Genomic DNA, 21,398 nt, shown 5'->3' on the forward strand with positions numbered 1-21,398 from the left:
ATATTCATCAGATCTTCACCAAATGTATATGGGACCACCTGCAAAGTATACTCTTTCAAACAAAAAAAAAATCCAAATCGGTCCAGGCGTCTTAGTGTAATCAGGTAACATACATAAAAAAAAAAGATTCCGACGAATTGAGAACCTCCTCCTTTTTTCGAAGTCGGTTAAAAATGATTAATCTTCATACCACTTAGTACATAGCTTAACTTAATCACTATTGAATTAGGCAGTGAACTTATATGCCTACACACGAAATTTGTTTTTTTGGTAACTAGTATAAAAACCGGTCAAGTCCGAGTCAGGCCGCGCTCTTTTAGGGTTCTATATTTAATTATGTTTTGATTACAGCTTCAAAACCATCTTATGAATCGTTGTTTTCAGTATTTGTTGTTCAAATACAGTATAATATGGTACATAATATACCGAAATTTCATATTCCTAACTTTAGTTTTTGAGATAAAACTGATAACTTTGACGGCCTACATATTTGTTTATTTAAAAAAAAAGGAACAAAAAATATATTCGTACTCTACTAAATGAGTTCTAGATAATAATACTTCACATGCTGGTATAAATAAAAATCCTGCTCCTTTCTCATGTTTGGAAGCCTCCCTGAAAAATAATTTTGTCGAAGTTCTCAATATGTATTCAGTTTTGAATCAACATTTTACTTGGTATACAAAACTGAATACCAAAATTTCGGGTTTATACCCCATCTCTTCTACGAGCTAGAGACCCGTGACAGGCAGACAGACAGGGCTGACATTTATAGGGTTTCGTTTTACCCTTTGGGTGCGGAACCCTAAAACAGATTAACTAAGGATTAATTTATATGCACAGAGATACAATAAAAATTATCTTAGAGTTTGTTTGAATTACGTGGAAAGTCTCGCCAGAGTATGATTATCACACTTCACACTAATATTATAAATCAGAAAGTTTGTATGTGTGTGTGTGTGTGTGTGTGTGTGTGTGTGTGTGTGTGTTTGTTACTCCTTCACGCAAAAACTACTGGACGGATTTGGCTGAAATTTGGAATGGAGGTAGATAATATCCTGGATTAGCACATAGGCTACTTTTTATCCCGGAAAATCAAAGACTTCCCACGGGATTTCGAAAAACCTAAATCCACGCGGGCGAAGTCGCGGGCATCGGCTAGTGCCCTATAATTGCTTCCTTGTTAGGTAACTGTACACAGATAAGAGATAAACGTTTAGAAAATCTCCTAGAGTGCACTTGACCTTCAGCTTACAACATGTACGAGACCTATTTCGCTTTACCCGACTGCAGCTAAGCCCAAAAGGCGGGTTATGTGTTTGACCTGCATGTATGTGTGTCCGTTCCTATGTCCACTAGTGTTGTTATGGATATCCATATCCGTAACCGAAACTATCGGATATCCGAAATAAAAAAATATCTGTAACCGTAACTGAATCCGTAATAAAAGTTTTGGATAGTTTCGGATAGGGCGGAGTCTAACTAAATACTACACTCGTACGAATTAACTGTGCACTCCGCTGGAATGCGACACCTTCATCAGTTCACATTTTACAGTTCCTTAAAAAATTAATATCCGTAACCGAAACTATCGGATAATCCGAAATAATTTAATATCCATAACCGTAACCGAAACCGATATTATTTTTTACCAATATCCATATCCATATCCGAATCCGAAATTATATATCCATAACATCCCTAATGTCCACTCGTTACTACTCAACGACTCCCGATTTTGGTAAATGATACTTCATTAGATTCGACTTGTTACGCGAGTATCACTGGGCACATTGAAAATTCTTAAAAAATTAAAATTGTGGATTTTATGCGCTTTAATACGCAGGCTGAAAAAGGTGCGTATTTTTCCGGGATAAAAATTAGGCCCATTCATTATTCATTCTCTTCAATTTTTGATGGAAGTGTACAAGATCTAGCCCGACTTCAAACATCAAAATCTGTTAAACGAACGGGCCGTGAAGCGCTAGCCAACAGACAGACAGACAGATACACTTCGCATCTCACTTAATATTATAAAGGCGAAAGTTTGTGTGTATGTATGTATGTGTGTGTGTGTAGGTTTGTTACTCTTACACGCAAAAACTACTGGACGGATTTGGATGTTTTGAATGGGGACAGATTATACCTATCCAGGATTAACACATTGGCTACTTTTTACTCCGGGAAATCAAAGAGTTCCCACTGGATTTTCCAAAACCTGACTCCTCGCGAACGAAGGTGCGGAGATCATCCAGTTAGGATATAATATTGTAATAGGGACAGTAAAAAGTTTATTTAAACACATTTAGGCAATGGCCAGGCACATTTAATGATGTACAATGATATACGGGCAACAGCCGCCCGTCATGTATTTTATTAATGACAGACCGTTCCCACCACTCACTCGTTTTTGACTTTAATGCCAGAGTAATTTGTAATTTCGTCTCATTTTGTACCACTCAATAATTTTCTGAGAAGACATTTACATTTTACAACATCCCTTACGTTTTAGCTTTCAAACTATCGTGAGTGATTTCAATTATAGTTGAGCTGACTCTCTGTGAAAACGGATATCGCATGGGTTTGAAACTAGTTACGTTGACTAACCACGTGATTGAGTACAACCGGAATCAATCCCACCATGTTTATCCTAATTGATATTAGGATAAATTGTAATCTCATGTTATCTGGCGAGGTAAATTCATCCTTTTTACCATTCCTTTATGGTGCGAGGCTTTGTGCTTTTAATAAGAAAGATGGCGGCATCCGTCCCATCGCTGTTGGTTGTACGTTTCGCCGTTTGGCGTCAAAATTAGCGTGTAAACACATAGTCTCTACCCTAAAGGATAAATTCCAACCTATTCAAGTTGGATTCGGCAGTAAAGGAGGTTGTGAAGCAGCAGTTCATTCGGCTCGTACATTCTTAGCGAATGGCGAGGTTGAAGTGCTGCTGAAAGTAGATGTAAAGAATGCCTTTAATTCTTTGGACAGGGCAACTTTGCTGACCGAAGTCTCAACGCAACTTCCTGAAATTTATTTATATGTCTGGCAATGTTACAGCTCAGCTTCAAAATTATTTTTTGGAGATAGCGATATTAAGTCTTCTGTAGGCGTTCAGCAGGGGGATCCTTTAGGTCCGGCCCTGTTCAGCTTAGGGATCCATAACCATATTTCAAATTTAACATCTAAATTTAACATATGGTATCTTGATGATGGAACCATTGGGGGCAACGTGGATGACGTTCTAAAAGATCTTAAGCATATTAAGCAACAGTTTGGCAAAATTGGTTTAGAACTAAATTTTTCGAAATGCGAATTGTTTTTCACAGAAAAACTGTCGCAAGATAGAATACGATTGGCCTCTGAATTATTTAATGAAATTACCCCTAGCATTAAGATACTCGATAAACATTCACTTTGCCTTCTTGGTGCTCCTCTTTACAATGAATCCATACAACCACTTTTGGATCAAAAAATTAGAACATTTTCGGCTAATACCGACAAATTGGGCGCTCTAAATTCTCACATTGCATTTTCGATCCTAAAATATTGCCTTTTCGTACCTAAATTAATTTATATCCTTCGCGCGAGCCCAATTTGGAAATTTCCTGGACTACTCGATAATATGGATGCCATCCTTAAAAGTACACTAGAACAAATTCTAAATTTAACTTTTGATGAGCACTCCTGGAACCAAGCTACTTTACCGGTCAAGTACGGTGGCATCGGCGTGAGGAAAATTTCCAGTGTAGCTCTTCCAGCTTTTCTGTCCTCTGTGCATAGTATAAGAGAGCTTAGCTCTCAAATTCTCAAATCAAATTCAATATCATTGACCTATGCCACAGAGGCCCTAGAGAGTTGGAAGGTCAGATGTCCCAATGTCGATTATCCAAAGGAACGTTCTACACAAAAACTTTGGGATTTGCCATTGGTTCAGCTGACACATTCAAATTTGCTGCAAAATCTTACAAGTGACAGAGATCAAGCCAGGCTCCTAGCATTATCGGAAAAGGAATCTGGGTATTGGCTTCATGCCTTGCCATCCAGGAATCTCGGCACCCTTTTAGATAATGAAAGTTTTTGTGTGGCTCTAGGTCTCAGATTGGGAACACCGCTGTGCCATCAGCACAGATGTCCGTGTGGAAAAGAGGTTGATAAATTTGGAATCCACGGACTCTCTTGCCAAAGGAGCGCTGGTAGGCTATTTAGGCATGGCTCTCTTAACGACACAATCAAAAGGGCTCTTGCCACCATAGACGTTCCTGCGCTCATTGAGCCGGCAGGGATTAGTCGGGATGATGGCAAGAGACCTGATGGATTGACGCTGGTTCCCTGGGAACGGGGACGGGCGCTAATGTGGGACGCAACGTGCGTTGACACATTGGCCCCGTGTCATATCAGGGAGACAGTATCAAGACCGGGAGCCGCAGCAGAAATGGCTGAAAACGGCAAGCGGCGCAAGTATGCCTCTCTTATTGAGAGTTACATTTTTGTTCCGTTTGCCGTGGAGACCCTGGGGCCATGGAGTCTTAGTGCAAAGAAATTTTTACGAGACATTTCACCGCGTTTAATAGCCTCATCGGGTGACAGAAGGGCTGGCTCATTTTTTGCGCAACGGATCAGCCTGGCTGTCCAACGCGGAAATGCAGCCAGTATTCTTGGCACCATTCCACGCGGGCATGATTTGTATAGTAATTAGATAAGGCTAGCTTTAAGTTTTATTGATATTATAAATGTGAAAGTGTGGATGTTTGGATGTTTGTTACTCAACCACGCAAAAACTACTGAACGAATTTGGCTAAAATTTGGAATGGAGATAGATTATAGACTGGATCACACACACAGGCTACCCTGGACGCATAGGCTACTTTTTATCCTGGAAAATCAAAGAGTTCCCGCGGGATTTTGAAAAATGTAAATCCACGCGGACGAAGTCGCAGGCATCAGCTAGTAAAATGTAAATACGAGTACATTAACGTAAGTATCTAGGTAGGTACCTTTTAGCTCACAGACACAATATTGATCTTAGTATTTTCTAGTTTTAAGTTTAGTTGATAATTTGTATGAATTGTATTTTTATTTTTATTCTTTTTTTTTGTGATTTTGTTGAGCTGAATAAACTTTTATTTATTTGTTTATTTATCTACTGTATTTTGTTCTTGTGACAGAGTCAAGACGTAGCATTTAAGAGACACTAGTTCCCTAAAATAATAAAAGAGAAACAAAAAAAAAGAGACAAGTCGACCTACATGTTTTTTAAATTTTGTATGATATTTTATTTTAATTAACATTTGATACAGGTTTAAGTACCTAATATTATACAGTCTTCGTGTTTATTTTTCACCTCGCTGTTCTCTTTACACAATTATAAAAAATAACTAGTTGTGCCTTTAAACTCCCCGACAATCGAACTGATTTATTACGTATTACTACTACCGGAGCACTGGCATGTCCGCACATGATTTGTGTGTGCGAGCAACGGAGCTAAGGCCAACGCTAGTGTACTAAGTCGTAGCCATGTCGTAGCCAGTCAGTGTCCGTATAGTGTAAAGACTCCACAGGCTCTAAAGCCAATCGCGGAGGCTTGGGCTGGTTACGGAGCCACGACAAGGCTCGTAATCACCCGTCAGGGCGCGTAGCCTGTAATTTGCAGCACTTTTAACCCTCTCAATCAAGTAAACGCCGGCGCGTTGGTACCTCTCGTTTTTGTTTTAACTTAATGTGACTTGATCGTTCACTTTTTTCGTTCGATTGAAGGTAGTTGAAAGAAAAGCTAGAAAAGACTGAGATTAACAAAAAGGCTTGAACAATTTTACTAGAATTTAGCGTAGATTTAGCTATAAAGTAACTAAATTGCTTACATTCTTGAGAGTACCTACCTACTTACCTATTAAAGCTAATTTCTACTTATTAAAAAAAATGCTCGCAAAATGAAAATTTCGTCTTTTACCTATTACCGGAACCTTTTTTTTCTTTATCACGTAAACTACGTTGGAAAAAATATCTACATGCAATACCTCATCTTTCTATGTAAATGGATTAAGCTATACTTAGGGCTAATCAACATAATATATACCGTTAACTCGTATAGGCATAGGTACATATTATTATGTTCATACAAAGTAGGTAGTTTCTATTTGTATATTTTCAAGATTACACAAAAAACCGTCGTCTATAATCTAACAAGATATTTGAACACTTTAAAACCGCAAGTTAATAACAACAGTGCCACCTATAGGTGATTTTAGTTAACTAATTTTGTTCATGAACACATTTCAAACGACAGACCATGGACCTATAATAAAGACATTCGAATATTTTTTGTGATGTAACCACAAATACACGGCTTTCGGATTTTTTCCTTTTCTTGTAATAATATAAGACCTACCATTTTCCAATATTCATGATTCTAGGTCAATGGGAAGACAACGAAGTGGGGTCCTATTAAGGATTCCTATTTTCCCTTTGAGGTAAACCCTAAAATAAAACCAAAAGCACGCTGTCTATACCCTACCTACCCGCCACTCAACACAGTATATATAACAGTTTCACAGAAACCAGCTCAGTCATCGCCGACAAGTGGAAGGTAGAAGCTAATAACCAGCATTACGCCCGCGCCGCACTTATCTTCGGATTTATGAGCCCCTCCGGCCACCTTCGACTGCCCATTACGATCATTCCGAGCGTCTTGCTCGTCATAATTTGTCCGGGAAATTGAGGGCCCTATCTGATTCCCCTCCCTTTAAGGCTTGGTCAAACAAGACACGGATAACATTATGTGCGATGGTAACGTCTGGTGGCTTTGGCCGTGGCTAATTACCACACTACCGGCAAAGCCGTGCCGTTGAGTAATTAAGCGTTCCTAGGTACGTAGCGTACTGTATCACTACCCATATTATAAATGCGAAAGTGTGTTTTTGTTGGTTTGGTTTGTCATTCAATCACTCCGCGGATCTACGGATCTACGGAATCTAAGGATTTATGAGCCTACGAGTTCTACCTTGTAGTTGTAACTATCTCTGCGCGTTTTGTCTGACCAGGCCTTTACTTTCCTCAGCGCCGTCAGGGTTTTAGACATGATTCGAACATTTTATGGCTGCAGATTATTTTTGAGGTACCTATAATTTAGATGACTTTGCTTTTCAAAAGATTAATCACCAATTTTGCGCCGGTGTCTTCAAGATTTCTTAAATAAACTAGAACCATGAAACGAATTCCTTTGATGATTCAAAACCTAGAATATAACTGCCTGTAGATATAATGCTAGCAGATGATAATTTTATAGGCGATGCAAATGGGGTCCATCGTCTCCGCGCGGACTCTCATCGTAAATTTTTCGTAGAGTTTAAACTCTCTACTTAGGTTCATGAGATACAGTACAGCCCGCTGACAGATAGATGGACGTCAGACAGGTGGACAGCCCAAGCTTAGTAATCGGTTCCTGTCGGCGCCCTTCGGGTATAGAGTCCTAAAACTAAAGCTATGACGCTTCCAAACGCACCCTTGTCTAAGACGAAACCCACAACAAACTCAGCTGGCTATTTTCAAAGTCCTCTTCATTATACAAATAAAAACGCTCATCTAAAAGCTCTTGGATTTCCGAATTTATTTTTTAATTTTCGTCGACGTCGTAAACTGGCGATGCAAATGACGTTCGTCGTCTCCGCGCCGACTCTCGTCGTAAATTTTTCAAAAGAGTTTTTAATCAGCCGTGAAGCGATTTATAAATTAAACACGGGCTTCTGTTATGAAGAAATACTGTGAGATGTAAATTGCGTGTTTCCATTGCTATAAAAATGAAATTTTTACAAGAAAACCTTAAAAAAAAAAGTTACAGAAGAAATCACAATTCACTATAATCCACTGTAACACTTATGATAGTGCAACACGCAGCATGCGATATGCACCACACGGCCTCCCACTGCTAAACATGCAGAAAAAGCGAGCCATCAAGCAAGCAATACGCATTACCACCACGCAATACCAGCAGATCCTCCAAAACACACTCACACATTCATAGCTTTGTAGTATTAAAACTTCCTAAGGTGAAAAGAAAAACATTTTATAAAGTACCTACTTCAGATAAAGGTAAAGTACATGTAAAGTCTTCTCCGTGCCTCGGAGAGCATTTAATGCCATCGCATCGTCAGTCCCGGCTGTTATCACTAATATCTGATAAAATAAATTACTAACCTAAGAGTCAACATCTCTTTCTCTTAGTCGAGCTGTATCCTGCATACAGTTGGATCTGGGGCCTCATTGCATTGCTATCCCAAGAAAACTCATACCACTATGTGTTGAGTGGAAAAGAACTCTCAGCAATGAAAAACACGAGATACGACTATAAAGAAAGAAAGATGATACAAAATCTAAAAGGAAACATCGTACCGCAGAACAATGGAAACGTGTGCCCCACAAGAAATATGGCGGGAAAGGATCTCCGCAAAAAGCTCGCAAATTTCGTCATCAATTATAATTATTAGGGAGCGCGCGGCGGCGGCAGTAATTGAGTTTTATAAATGGCGACAACATAAATGCGACGTGACGTATGTCATCGTGGAAACAGATCGCCTCTTCCGCCGTGCGTAATCTAATTTATGAAATATGTTGTCCACATGTTTATGATAATAATATTATAATGAAATATGTATCACATAGCTAAAGTGCTATATTTTTAGGGTTCAGTGGAAAAACAAGGAACACTTATAACTATCCCAGAAAATCGAATTTTCTGACGAGATCGCGGACATCATGTATGAGTCTTTTACAAAATGATACCTAAGGTATCTGATTGACTGACTGATCTATCAACGCACAGCCCAAACTACTAGACGGATCATAGAAAATTCAATCCATAAGTAGGTACAGTAACTAGAAAAGAGCTGATAACTTTCAAACGGCTGAACCGATTTTCTTGGATTACAGCTAAGAACACTCTCGATCAAGCCATCTTTCAAGCAAAAATTAAATTAAAATCGGTTCATTAGTTTAGGAGCTACGATGCCACAGACAGATACAGAGATACACACGTCAAACTTATAACATCCCTCTTTTTGGGTCGGGGATTAAAAATAGAGGCTGTGTAATCCATGCGAAGTCACGGGTATAAGCTAGGTCTTAATAAAAGGCTGGATCGATATCGAGTAAACAAAGCATATTCTTCGTCTACCGGCACTTATTGCTCATAACTCTGTGTTATCGAGGGCAGTCTTCTTTGAAATCTTCCTACATAAGCATTTCATAAATCTTGGCCGCAGATCGTAGAGGGAACGATGGATACGGCAATATAGGGATAGCTTCCTCAGTACCTGAATTGTCCCATCTTCAAACACTGGCTCTCAGTGCATCAGGATGAAAAACCGCTCAAGATTTCCATACCATCGTACAAGAAATATTAAAGTGGTATATAGTAAATAATCAGTCAAGTGCGAGCCGGACTCACACACGAAGGGTTCCATTAAGAAATAAAACTTCTTAATTTTTTTTTTCATGGCGGCTATTTTAATTTTTTATTGTTTGTTGTTATAGCGACATTAGAAATATACACTCTGTGAAAATTTCAATTCTCTACCTATTACGGTTAACGAGATACAGCCCGCTGACGGACGGACGGACGGACAGACAACGCAGGCTTTGCATAAATAAAATATTTCTAACAATGTTTAAATGGAAGACGGTTGCGTGATAGTGAATTTACTTTTATACAGCATTAGGCATGTTAATTTAGTCTAATGTATTTGAATGAGCAAACTAATGTTTTAATTTTGTAAAAAATAATCCTACTTATACTGAACTTTGAAGCCTTTGTTTCTTATAATAATATGTATCTAGGGCATCGTCTAGTTCAAATAAATTTATTTCTCACTGCCACATCAACGCAACTTCACTCCAAGTTTTTATCGTCACTTATCAGCCGGGCCATGCCTCCGGCAATAACCGTTAATATTAACGACTCCAACAATAACACTTGAATTTACAACGTTATAACCGTTAAGTGGAAGGACAAGGTGTCTCTGAGACCGTAAATCTGATAAGGGCTCACTCATAATTGACAAGTGTACGAGTTACTTGATAAACGTAATGTGACAAGTTACAACTTATTAGGGATTGATATTTACGGTGATTTTAGTACATTCATGTTCTGTTATAAATAGTACAAGATAGCTTAACTTGCCCCGGCTATGCACGATTGATTTACTGACTGACGTTGTTTTATACTTGACTGATACACTATACTGATATACTTTAGAATTTAGATAAGACTTTGGAAACAATAGGTATTGGCAATTATATCAAAGTAAAAGAATATTTTAATCAAAGCTCAGGACCAAATTGAATTTATCGAAAAACTTTTGAATCCTACTGAAAACTGCGTTTCGACAGATACATTAATACTAGAAACGGATTTTCTTGAAATAGAACAAGAATCAAAATATTATCATAGCTTAAAAAATAGTTAGAAGTAGGAACCAACAGTAGTTTACATTATGACAACAAAAAATACTAACTCAGACTCAAACCATTTAACACACAAATAGACCCCAAAATAACGGAATGCAAGGAATATAGAATAATAGTATTTAAATTTTACTAAATGTTTCTACAAGTCTGGGTTTATAATTATATACCCTCCAGTTAAATCCGCAAAACAAATAAGCTAAGCTGATTTCCAGGTCCACGGTTATATTATTGAATTGAACACATAGGTCAGTGAACTCAATAACAAAACAGACAGAGCAGCCAATTTGTCAAATAACCAATCAATCTTCGGACAAAAGAAAGAATATTAAAGCAGCCGCGTTAGAACATCAGACACTAATTAGAAACAAAGCGTTATTTAGAAGAGCAAAAAAACAATATGACAATGAAAAACGATCTAAAGGGCGTATTCTTTCAAATTAATTCCTAAGAGGCAACAATTTGTCTTTCCCGTTGATGTAGCTTTTATAAACTACGATTACGATATATGAGACTCTTTAGTCTTGACCTCGAGCCATTATTCACATACTTGGAGTTTTCTTGGAACAGTTATGCAGTGGGCTTCCATAGCTGTGATTGATGTGTCATAGGTGCATGATGTATAAACCAATATATTATCGAACAAGGCAAAGTACTAATAAATACTCAAAACAATTAGGGAAATATGATACTACCTTGATTAACACCTACATACATAGCTTGATGAATATTACGTACATCAACGCAACACCATTTAGAATACAGTAGGTACTAATTGAAGTTTACTTCTTGGACCTGTAGTATGTTTCAGAATGTAGAAAAGAACCACTTTAACATGTTTTACAACTTATGGTTGAGAGCATCAAAGCCTTTAGTTAAATCTAAGTGCGAAAATCATACCTACTTGTACTCTGTACTTTTATCGATTACGCTAATACTTGCCATTCTGAAGTCTCGTTGAACGTTAAAACGCGTGCTTTCTAGTTTTTTTTTTAAAATTGAACTATAGAATTGAAATCGTATCGTAACATTATCGTCCACTATAAAACACTTCTCACAAGATTAAGAGAGCTCGTGAAAAAACCGACAAGAAATATTCCCCTTAATAGCTTAACTTTTCATCTGCTAACGAATTAACAAGCGCCCTCAGCGCAAATAAACACTGATTAATGGCCGGCATTAATTCTGAAAAAACGCTTTTATAAATGCACGCGAGCGCTTTCGTTTTCAGCTGTTAAGTATACACAAATATCTTAATGGCTTCTGAAAGGGTATACTGTTATATGGAATTGTTGATAGTCTATACACGGCCTAACGCTCTCTGGCGTTTTCTAAGAGCCTATGCTTTAGGGGCTCTATGGACCCTCTAGTGTACCTTAAGAATGTCGATACTTAGTAAAATGTGTGAGAAGTTAAATAAAAGTATACCTATTAATGTGATTTAATCTGAGTTTATATTTAAAAAAATACGTAGGATGCCGGATGGGTACCTTACCTATACCTTGCATACTTATCTATGTGATCAAATAAGAATAAAGATGAATTTTTGCCATATAGTCACAGTTGTTTTTATAATAATTTCAGTGGAAATACATATTTCACCTCATATAATCAGACTTTCGCAAACGGAACATTTTATTATTCTAATAAATAATTACCAAAATTATATTATAACGGAATAGTAATACTAGGTAGATATTAGATAGAATTTTAATTCAGTCTTTTTTCTGGCAATGTTTGGATTTTAAAATATAATAGTTTAGATAAAGTAGTATATGCAACTCTTCATAATTAGGTACCTATTAAAACATACATGATACTATTATAAAATCCTTAGGTACTATGCACTGTTTTATAAACTACAATTAAATTATATATTTTATATATTTTTTAATTCTTCTATTGTGTAAAACGACCTTTCCGTTAGCCACCTAGTTAAGTTGATATCAAAGTTAAATTAAGTATTCTAAATATAAAACTTATAAATCTAGTTGTAAAATAACCTGCTATATTACTTAAGTCGGTCAATGAAGTGTGAACGCCCTAATAAATAACTAAGCCGATAACATCACCACAAGTAACAACTAAACAAGTAATTTACACCGTTCGACATCGTTCCTTGATAACGACAGATACGGTTATTTGTTGCTTCACGATTTATTTACACGAACTATCGTCTGCTTATCTTAATTGATTGTTTCTGTCGATGACCTTATGTCGCATGAAACACTGAAGCAACTATTTATCAATTTTTAGGGTTCCGTATCTCCACAGAAATAACGAAACTCTTATAGGATCACTTCGTTGTCTGTCCATCTGTCATGTCCGGCAAGACCCTTGGGAATCCCTCAAGGGAATCAAATCGTATAAGTTACTTCCCGTTGACCTAGAATCATGGGCAGGTAGCAATGTTTTATAGCACAAGTGAAAAAAAAAATCCGAAAACTGTGAATTTGTGGTTAAAAAATTAAAATGTGTTCACTTTCAATTTTCACAGTAAGGTAACTATACCAAGGGATACCATATCAAAGGGCTTTACCTGTACATTCTAAAACAGATTTTGATTTATCGTGCAAAATGTCGAAAAAATACCCGAAAATACTCGAGTGCGGAACCCTCGGTACGCGAGTCTTACTCGCACTTGGCCGGGTTTTTTGGTGATTTTTTGTAATTTATTATCACCTTAGAATCCAAATAAGAGACGGTTAAAAATAAGGTAAAATACCCTATAGCATCCGTGATGTCATAAGACGTCTCTACATTACAGACAACTCGGTGCAAGTCGCCTCAAATTGCGCATTCAGGCAAAACCCTCGAAAATATGACAGCTCAGTGAAAGTATGAGGGAATTTTCAGCAGATAAGTTAGCAGTTATATCTGAAATGTGCCATAAATTAGGAATATCACCCGCGACGCTCCATTTAACGTGACTAATGGGCGACGACACAGTGCGGGCCGCGGCGGGGTACAAGCTCCAATGCTTGTACTATTCTTGTTGATTTTCCTTTTTTTCTTCGTTGGATTTGTGGCTTTTTGCTGCCGCTAAGTATATATTATTAGTTAAGGTGATAGCATCCGATCTTATCCGAGAGGAGCGGATCGGGGGTTTAATCTCGGGCACGTACTTTCCGGAGTTATGTGGATTTTAGGCAACTAATTTCATGCTTTAATGGTGAAGGAAAACATCGTAAGGAAACCTGCATGCCTGAGAGCTCTCCATAATATTTTCAAAGGTGCGTGAAGTCTGCCAATCCGCATGACCAGCGTGGTGGACTGTGGCTTAAACCCTTCTCATTCTAAAAGGGATCGTTTGATGATGATGACAAACATTTGTAGCATCAGAGGAACTGCCAATGGCTTACCAGCTTTTCAGGAATATATTGATGCGACTCTTAAATAACCCCATGTTGAAATCTAGTAGGAACACCGGCGATGGAAGTTGGTTCCATAGTATGCATGTGCATGTAAAAAAGATCTGGCGCAATGCGTGGTGGTCAAAATGCACCAGGCACCCAGGTGGTAAGGGTGAAACTGCTAAAGGTGGAAAATTACTTTGGATTCCAGAATATGTTCAAAACGTGAACGATTTCACGGAAAAAATTCTTACTCATGCAAAAACGTATAGCAACATCGTTCATAATAGCTTAATAGCCTAAAACTTCAACAAAGTTTTAAAAAAATTCACTCGCATACTAAAATCCACGAGAAGCTACTGAAAAATTTCCAACGCAAATAAATATTGTGTAATATGAAAACAAATCATGTACTTACACGGGGCGGGCCGTGTTTCACGCAAAGCCTTAACTTTTATGGAAACTGTCTCCCGCCACAGTATTTCACGTTAAATGGCCTAGCTTTTTGTCGTTAAATTTGTAACTTATCGCCTGTGAACTCGGGTGGCTCTAAGTTTTGAATTACACAGGACACACAAAGGACCAGATCATGGAAAACTATAACTAAATCTTAATACACGATATCTGTTAGGTACCTACCACTATTTTTCTACAGACAGCCTGTTGAAGTAGTTCAAGTTAAAGTAGTGAAAATTAATTTTGAAAGCTTTTTATTTGAAATTTATACAACTAACGAGAAAGTTAACGAGAAATTCAGATTCAGATAACCTAAATGGGTTATTAATCTGAATTTCTCGTGAGCAAAAACACTGCAAGCTTTTTATTTGAAATCAATAAAACTTTTTGGGTTTTTAATCTGAATTCCTCGTGAACACACAATTGATACGAATGAGACAATTTTCTTGATAGGAAAAAACTTGATTACTACTCACTCCAAATATCTAGACTTTTTAGTTTTATGCCTACATTACCTACGTTAAATAAGTCTATCCTTTTCACATTTTTGGCTTGGTTTTGGCACCCTTAAATCGTGTGGCGACTCTACAAAAATACAAGGTGGCTTGTATTTTTCCCGAGAAAAATATTATTTATGCCACCGTTTGTATCGAATAAAGGGTTAGTTACGCGCCTTTGTGTGTTTGTTATTACTTGCTTTCTATTAACTTCTGATAAAGGACCTCTTTGTTGCGACATTGGACGATATAGTACCGAAGATACTTTAGTTTCATTTTTTTTAATTTAAACTTTTGTTTTTCAGATACATTATAGCCTTTGATTGCGATCTCACCGGCAAGACGATTCCCTAACTTAGTGATCAACACTAAATGATGTCCATCAAGCTCATTTGACATTGGTTGGTTCTGCATTGCTGCTTCATTGAGTGATGTCCAAATAATTTTTCGTTAAAAACCTTCAATGGATCAACAATAAAATATGTCAAATGATCTCAGTGGCCATCATTCAGTGTTAGATACTGAATAAGCGAATCAGTGGACAGATCATTAAAACAACATTATAAATTCAGCTTACTAAAAAGTCAAGTAAAATCTTATTTTTACTCGTATCTCAGAACGTTAATGCAAGCTCTGTGAGTTTTTTATAATATTTTAAAGTGCTGACATTGTTGTCGTCGCTATCATATTATCTTGAATTTTCTACTGACAATGGGACCGACAGACCAACAAACCATCGTAACAATAACCACAAAAGAAACGGATTAAAATCTTATGAATGAAGATGAATAGGGACAGTTGCAAATAAAAAGACCTGCCTTCTTAGTTTATATAGAAGTTTTGATATCATTTTGTTCAATGCAGAGAAGGTAAGAGAGTAGGTATAATATTATCTGAATAGTACAAGTGTGAACTAAAAATTTATAACACCCCCGACAAGTGAAGGTTACAATAACTAGAAAAGAGCTGATAACTTTCAAACGGCTGAACCGATTTTCTTGGATTATAGCTAAGAACACTCTCGATCAAGCCACCTTTCAAACAAAAAAAAAACTAAATTAAAATCGGTTTATTAGTTTAGAAGTTACGATGCCACAGACAGATACACAGAGACACACATACACACGTCAAACTTATAACACCCCTCTTTTTGAGTCGGGGGTTAAAAAAAGATAAAACTGAACAGAAATTGATGGAACTATTAATTACAACAACACTATGCAAAGCGTAGGTTCAGCCATTGTGCAATCGGCCGCGGAATCGGCGCAGAAACAATTTGTAACAAAAACAAACCCCCGTTATACGTACAGTTAATTAAAACACAAATTGGTGACCCTTGTAGGTGAAGGGAGGTTATAGGGATGCCCGTTTTAGTAAACAAAAGTTATCGATACTTTCCATCAGGTTAATAAATTGAGGATTCGAATTTTAACATGTAAAATGTCTAAAAGCTATAACATTTATGTACTTATTCAAAAATCGGTCAAGTGCACGTCGGACTCGCACACAAAAGGTTCCGTACCATCGCACAAGAAATAAAACTTTTAATTTTTTCAATTTTAATGGCAGACATTTTGAAATTTTTATAGCGGCAATAGAAATACGTGCTTATACGAGGGCAATAACTATTTTTGTATAATAATTGTACCTTAGGAACATTATTTAAATTTTTTCTTTAAACAATTTTTGTAGATTTTTAATAAATACCTCACCATGTCCTAATAAATAAAAAGTGCAAAAATCGCACTTTCTGTATGCCCACTCTGAATCTTACGGTGTGGTTAATTCAAACGACCAGTAAAAACGAGCTCAATCTTTTTCATGCATACAGTACTGAGCGCGGGTGGCGGAAAGGAAAGTTTGTCGATTACCCTACGTTATGTACACGTGGGAAGATAGTTAAAGTATCGATATTCGATATCATTGTCCTAGGTCCAATAGCCATACAATAGACTTTACATAGTAACACACATAATATTACTCTGCTCGATTCACCGGCTAACCTATTGTTCCGATTGCCTATTAGATAATCCTCGAGTAGCATTGACCACGGTGAGTTCAATTCAACCGACCAATAAAAACGAGCTCAAACTTTGCATACCTACCGTACAGTAGAAAGAACACGTTTGAAAAGAAAAGAGCCGAATATTATCATTTATCACCGTACGTTATGCACCCGTGGGAAGATAGTAAAAGTATCGATATCATCGTTCCAGCCCTAATAGCCCCCGACTTTGCATAATAACAGCGGGGCATTAGCATAAAATCACTCGGCTCGATTCACCGGCTAACCTATTTTGACTTGCAAAAAATCCGCCGCTTATCGCGCCCGCAATTAGTTTCGATTGCCTATTAATTCTCGAGTAGTCATAACATTTGCGAAATTGTACTGAACCTACCGGTTTTAATTAAATTTAAACATATTTAAAAACGTATCCGGGTGACAATCACCCCTTTTACTGACGTTATGTTATTTAAATTTTAATTGACTTTTTTGTGTAGGTGTCTTAAATTATCTTCTACTAGCTGACGCCCGCGACTTCGTTCGCGTGGATGTAGGTTTTTTAAAATTCCCGTGGGAACTCTTTGATTTTCCGGGGTAAAAAGTAGCCTATGTGCTAATCCAGGGTATAATCTATCTCCATTCTAAATTTCAGCCCAATCCGTCGAGTGGTTTTTGCGTGAAGGAGTAACAAACATACACACACACACACAAACTTTCGCCTTTATAATATTAGTGTGAATAATATAATATGAGAATAATTTAACTGACCGGCATATATTATCCACGTACCTATCTATATCTAATCGCTAACTTTAGAAAATCTTTTAAGCATAAAAGTTTCCCTGTAAGTTGGTACAAATAAATAGTTAATTCAATGGCAGGGAGTTGCCACGACATTGTCTGGCAATGCAAGACGTGGTTTCTAATACTATTTCGAAGAAAACATTTAAAAAAAATGACTTTATATTTTTACGTAAGATTTTTTACACCTTTATTACCTGTTATCTCCCAAAGCCACCATGATCCAAACATCATAGCCGCTGATTTATTCTTCCCTGTGTTGGGGCAATACCCACAGAAACTTTCTGCTTTATTAAATAACTAAGGTCAGTCACACGCTGGCTCTCGTACTATAATTTAATGGTTAATATAATTTTCTCTCATTTGCTTTCTTCAAAGAGCCAGTGTGAAAAGTTTGCAATTCGCAGGACAGGTTTCAGCTTACCTAAATTACTATGATTAGCATTTAATAAAATTGTAATGAATTAACTATTCATAGATAACTACAAAATGATAAATAATTGAAGCTAACGTCAATATAAAATGCTGGGATTATAATTTAGCTTGTAGTTGACATCGTTAGATTAATTAATATGAAAATTGATGGTAAATACGACGTAATCTATTCAGCGATGATTGTTGTATTAAATATTTATATCTAATGCTGCTAAAGTGATTATAATTTTAATTGGAATCTAACAATAAGCGTATAATTTTGCTTTAGCGGTGAAGGAAAAGGTCGTAACTAATATAAACTAAACACGTAACTTAAACAATACTATAATAGGTAAGAAACTGCCTACCTAAGTCAAAAGTAAGAGATCTTTTTAAAGTAAAAGCTTGTTTTATGTACTAAACTAATGAAAATAAATATTATATCGTTGTATCCTATGAACGATATAATTGAATAACGAGCAACAACCGAGTGGCGTTTTGTTTGTTTGCTGATTTGAAACCTACTCTCAATTACACATCATTCGTAACTTATAAAAGTATGAAAAATTTAATTTTTAATCGACTTCAAAAAAGAATGAGGTTATCAATTCGTCAGAATCGTTTTTTCTTAACTGCCTAGAAATTAGCATTTGAAAATAAGCCAGTGTCGTTATACGTAGGATACGACGATATTGTTGTACTAGGAAGGCCAAACCCGACTAGGTATCCTATCATAATTTCATTATAGCGAGTTCCAGTGCCCAGCTTCCGTCTCCATCAGAGACTCTTGTCATTGTATTTTTTAAATTTCACTCATGAAAACAAAGCAAATCTCCCCATATTCGCCTGTCCTAACTCGTGACTTCAGAGAGTTCCAAATCCAATGGCCACCTCCCACACCAATCATCAGAGACAGTAAATGATATGTATGGTAACAGCATCATCTACTGTCATCCAAACCCCAAACCACATAATATGTCGGCATAGTTGGAAGTAGCCGAAAAATCAGTTACCAGTTTTGACGGAATGACAACATACGGACAAATCAAACAAATAAAAAGCTTTTATACTTAAACAAAGTGGTCCAATCCCTCGGTACGCAGCATGTCCATGATGCAAAGGCAGCCTAATACTTAAATCCCTATACAATGCCTATAAAAACTTGTTTAGACGAAGGCACTAATCCCTTAATAATCTCATTTGAACAACTTTCTGATAGACTTTATCACATCTATTGACTACAACATGTGGCACAGAAATTAGAGTAAGTTTAGAAGTGGTAAAATAGCGTGAGATTATCCGCAGATGCTTAGAGAAACATCAGTGTGCATTTATGTAAAAAAAGGTGTACCTATTTGTATAGGTAGTTAAATAGGTGTGTTGCTTTGGACGGTTGTGATGATTTTGCGTAAAACGGGGGCATTCTTAGCACGAGATTTGCGATTTTGACTTTTGAAAATTGCTAAAATCGCACTCGTTGTAGTTGGCTAAACTTATGATATTGAAATTAAATTCAAATATCTTAGTGTGGTAACGACTCTACCACCCGTTTGTGAAGCACATTCCACTGAAAAGAGACGGCAAGATACTTAGCAACTGGTTTTCACAACTTGCGTTTTGCAAAACGCATTTTGTGATGTGCAGTAATATTATCAATATAAAGAGTTATACCTACTACACTATCTTCTGAGCAGTTTCTTGCTTGTACATATTTCTTCTATATGTAAGTTTTCTTTTTAGTAACCTGTAATTTGTTTTTGTGGTACGAAAAAGTATATACCTCATACATACATAACATATATTGTCACCTAAAAATAAGCTTAAATACGTCATATTATTAGTAAATAGTGAAGCAAACCAAATGTGATTGCGATCGTCACACTATAAGTGTCAGACTTCGTACCATTTCTATTCCCTAAGGCTTCCGTGGTATGTATATTTGTATTGTCTTGGGCGTAACTCGAGAACTTGTCACGGCATTGTCCCGATGACGCGAACATGGCGGCGACATGCGCCAGCTGACGCCAGACATAATGCGACTTGTATCCGTTTGTTGCGCGACCAAATACAGAGATATATCGCGTTTCGCGAGCTTTATTTATTACGAATAGGTACGAGTGTCCTAGTCGGGAATGTTGACGTTTATGTTGATGCATCATCTCTTTTCTACATATATTATTACAGTGGACCCGCGATAATCCGACAAACGTTTTGCAGGACATTGTCGAACTATCGAATTTGTCGGATTATAGAGTACTGCCTGACCCCCTATAGTCCGGAGTTTTTTTACAAAAGAGTACCTTGTAATCCGACAAATTACAGATGCAATGAAGATTCTATACCTATGTTATACATACTCTGAAGTACAAATCATACTTTACTATGTATGTCAAATTTTAATAAATTTAATAATAATAGACATGTCGGATTACAGGGGGTGCCGGATTAGACAGGGGCCGGATTACCGGGGGTCCACTGTATTATGATACAAAGTCGCTTCTCGCCGTCTGTCCGTATGTACGCTTAGATCTTTTAAACTGCGCAACGGATTTTAATGAGGTTTTCATCAATATATACAGTGATTCAAGAGGAAGGTATATACATCCGAATGGAATTTTGTTTTTTTATACTAATTTGTTGAAATATGATCGTAATTGTTCAAGATGTCTGAAGAAATAAATCCGATTGAAAGCTTTCGTCGAAAATGATGTCTTATTCTTTTGAAATATAATGAATTAACCACACTGATACCAGGTAGGTACTTTTAGAAATTCGTAGTCGTTGATCGTCCGGTCAATGCGCAGAGAACTTTCAGATTTTATAAAATAACGAAGGTTTGACCCTCACAGGCTCTTTCTCTATACATGTGTATTGTATATGTGTCTGTGTCGGCTACATCAATTTCGATGGTCGGATATTATCGGAAAAATTGATTTACTTAATATTATGGACTATTGAAATTCTACTAATACTATAAACGCGAAAGTTTGTATGTATGGATAGGTATTTGTTACTCTTTCACGCAAAACCTATTGGATGGATTTGGCTGGGAATGGAGATAGATTAACACAGGCTACTTTTTATCCCGGAAAATCAATGAGTTCCCGCGGGAATTTCCAAAACCTATATCCACTGGAACGAAGTCGCGGGCATCAGCTATTAAGTACCTACATAATTGAACTACTGTGAAATATTGTCATGCAGGCCTCTTTGCGTGGTAGGTTAAATTATAAATAGTAATTAACAGCACAATCGCGCTACCTATTGCCGTATTTTAATACCAACACAATTCCATAAAAGGCGGATTAAGAGGGCCTATTCTCTACACGCTCTATTGTCGAAGAAGTCGTATTGTCGCGCGTCGAGTGCTAATTACGCGCGTGAATAGGCGCCTTTTGACGACTCTGATCTAGG

The sequence above is a fragment of the Maniola jurtina genome, chromosome 8 (genome assembly GCF_905333055.1).
Source record: "Maniola jurtina chromosome 8, ilManJurt1.1, whole genome shotgun sequence".
NCBI classification, from domain to species: domain Eukaryota; kingdom Metazoa; phylum Arthropoda; class Insecta; order Lepidoptera; family Nymphalidae; genus Maniola; species Maniola jurtina.